Source organism: Otolemur garnettii, unplaced genomic scaffold, assembly GCF_000181295.1.
Source record: "Otolemur garnettii isolate 467f Iridium unplaced genomic scaffold, OtoGar3 scaffold00024, whole genome shotgun sequence".
In the NCBI taxonomy this organism is placed as follows: Eukaryota; Metazoa; Chordata; class Mammalia; order Primates; family Galagidae; genus Otolemur; species Otolemur garnettii.
The window spans coordinates 17,894,535-17,898,061 of NW_003852419.1; positions in this window are offsets into that span (position 1 = coordinate 17,894,535).

Below are 3,527 nucleotides of genomic sequence, written 5' to 3' on the forward strand. Positions count from 1 at the left end.
TACAGTCTCAGCACCAGTGCACAGTGGTTATGGTGCTGGCCATATACACTGGGGCTAGTGGGTTCAAACCTGGTCTGGGTTAGCTAAACAACAATGACAACTACAAGAAAATAGCTCAGCATTGTGGTGGGCACCTGTAGTCCCCATCTACTTGGGAGGCTGAGGCAAGAGAATCACCAAAGCCCAAGAGTTGGAGGTTGCTATGAGCTGAGACGCCACAGCACTCTACAGAGGGCAACATAGTGAGACTCAGTCTTAAAAAAAAAAAAGAAAAGAAAAGAATAACTGCTACTGTCAGGCAATATGATTATGGGTGACTTATTGTTTCTTTTCAACTTTTTCTCTAATATTTTTACATCATATTGTCAATAATTTTCTTCTAAAGTATTGCAAACAAACGAGAAATATTCCTTTTCTGTCATTTGTACAGCTGTAAGAAGCCTTTCACTCTTCAGCAAGAGACAGTTAAGATTTTATCTAGATTGGCAGGGTAAGCAGTTCTAAAGTGAAGTGTAGGATTTTAAAAAAAATTATACTCCCCTGATCAGAACTGAGGGAAATTAATTTTTTAAAGAGTGAGAAAAGAACGCTTTCCTGGAGGACACACAGGCACTGGTCAGTCTTCCCAGCACGGAGGATGCCCGAAGCCTGCTACCTGACTAGGATTTTCATTATTGAGAAGCTGAGAGGTGAGAGTAATCTTTGACTTAGAGAATATGTTATTGGCAGAAGCCCCGAAGAGATCCTGTCTTTAAATATTCACTGTGTTCAGTGTGCCCTGTTACCTCAGGGATTTACTGAGAACTCCAAGTAAATCTGTTTTGCATCCTTAGGCAAAGGTTAGCTATTTCAGGGGGTTGGTGTATGTGATGTGTTTTCTTATGGACACCATAATTCTGCCCCTGAGAAGCCCTTTTTTTTTTCTACAAGGCCTTTTAAACTGTCTGAATGTCTTTGAGGTTCTTAAGCTCATCACTGAGTATCAAAAAGTGCCCTTGGTGTCCAAGCCACGATTTCCCAAGATCATTAAAACATCTGTCTTCACTGCCGTATTAGGTACTGGTGAGTCCTTGTCTTACCTACCTGGATGTCAGTTAAAAATCCAAGAAAACTTAGGAGCATTTGAAGTTTCCCTAAGGGGCCAAATCAGGAATTCAGGGCTCTCTCCCTTATTCAATTCTAGTAATTCCACCTGTCACAGCTCTCCGTATCCTGTGTTTATAATCCAGTACCTATTTCCAATCAATTCTTTACACATATGGGAATGACTTCCTAGCAGAAGATGATACTTAGGATGGAGAATGATAGAAAACATAATAAGAAGATGAAATAGGAATTCACACCTGACAAAGGTTAGGAAAATGCCCCCTTCTTCTTCCTGGCAGACAATTCTCCATGACTCTTATTTTTGTGTACAACTTGTGACAGGTTTTATTTATTCTGGGTGATCTGTTCAAGTGAACAACCATAGAAGATAGTGTCTCCCTCCAGGAGAGAGGGCAGATCGGTTTGCTGTCCTGGATAATCATGTTTCTTTTCAAAGTTTGGGCAGGGGTGCAACACCGCTTTATATAATTGATGGTTTCCTAAACTCACACTCCCTCACTCATGCCACAAATGCGTCCGGCTCCACATTGACCCTGGGGAACTTGAGAGACAAGAAGAATAGATGAAGTCATGAAGATCGGCAGACTAAGGTACCCTGAGTACAAAGCTCTTTGTTTTGGGCCCTGGAGGCTTGTGTCTTTTTCCACCATCTAGGAAACTGACAGACTAACTTGTTAGCTTAAAAGTAGGATAAGATCTCAAGCCCCTGACTCTTCTAACAAGAGGTGCCCACTGTTAGGATGAGGACACCCATCCCTTAGCCACAGCAAAAGAGAATTTTGATTTCATTGGCAAAACAGATAGGTATGTATGATGGCTGAGTGTTAGCATATGCCTTCCACCATGTGTACTATCTCTGTTAACCCGCTAATGTAAAACATCTCATCTCCAGTATCTACCAGAGGACATAATACGTATGTATCAACTTCACACAGATACATAGTATGTATCAACTTCACACAGACCCATTAATTGTATTCCCTAACTGTCTTTAACAAATGTGACACCACTATAAACACTAGCAATGTGACCTGGCTACACATTTGCTTTTGAAAAAAGCTCCTACAGGAGAGAGCTGGTCCTGTTGTCATTGAAAAGACCAGAGTTCTTCCAGAAGAAAGATGGTACTTCAGAGAATGAACACTGAGATGTTGAAAAATTCCTACTAAAGCAAACAATTCTCATGTCTGTAATCCTAGCACTCTGGCAGGCCAAGGTGGGAGGATCCCTTGAGCTCAGGAGTTTGAGACCAGCATGAGCAAGAGGAAGGACCCCCACCCCCATCTCTACTAAAAACAGAAAATTTAGCAGGGCATGGTGGCACGTGCCAGTAGTCCCCATTGTGGTAGGTGCCTGTCGTTTCAGCTACTCAGGAGGCTGAGGCAGGAGGATTGGGTGGCTTGTACCCAGGAGTTTGAGGCTGCTGGGAGCCAGGCTAAGGCCACAAATGGCACTCTCACCTAGCTGAGGCAACAGAGTGAGACTCTGCCTTCCCTCCAAGAAACAAACAATTCTCACCTAGAAAATAATAAAATTCCCAAAAGCCAAATGCAGATATCTCAATTATAAAATAAACTATTAATACTATTAATAGTTCATAGTTGCCAGTCATACCTAATGACATTTTATTATTTTTTATAATCAGTTCCTTTCTATCCAAAGTGTAAATCTTTTTCTAAAAATAGAAGAACTAAAAACATGATGTGATCCAGCCATTTCTAAAAGTATATTTATGTTTCTCCAAACTTGTGTTAGATAACACTGACCGATGTGAGATACCTAGCACGTAGATATGTACAATATTTTGCTGTTAAGGAACATTCAGCCATAGTCCAGGAGAGAAATTTGTTTCCAAAATGTATACTTTGCTTTTCAGACTGTGCAATCCAAGAATTTCTAAAGATGTTAAATTAGATTAAACCCGATATTAATATTTGTTATGACATCTTTCTTATTTAATTGCTACTGTCAGTTGGGATAGAAGCAGGTTTAGTAACTTCTAACTTGAATTTTACTCTCTGCTTTCTGCTAAAATGATGGAGTCTACACTATGTCTTATCAGTACTATCACTTGTTAGCAATGAGAAGTTCTTTAATATAAATGTTGGGGGGGGGGGTTGAGACAAAATCTCGACCTGGGTAGAATGCCATGGCATCATAGCTCACAGCAACCTCAAACTCTTGGGCTCAAGTGATCCCCTTGCCTCAGCCTCTCTAGCAGCTGGGACAACAGGTACCCACCACAGTGCCTGGCTAGTTTTTCTATTTTTAGTAGAGATGGGGTCTCACTTTTGCTCAGGCTGTTCTTAAACTCCTGACTCAGGAAATCTATCTGCCTCAGCCTCCCAGAATGCTAGTATTACAGACATGAGCCACCCAAAGATTGTCCAATATCAAATGTATTTTGGAAGAGGAGGGCT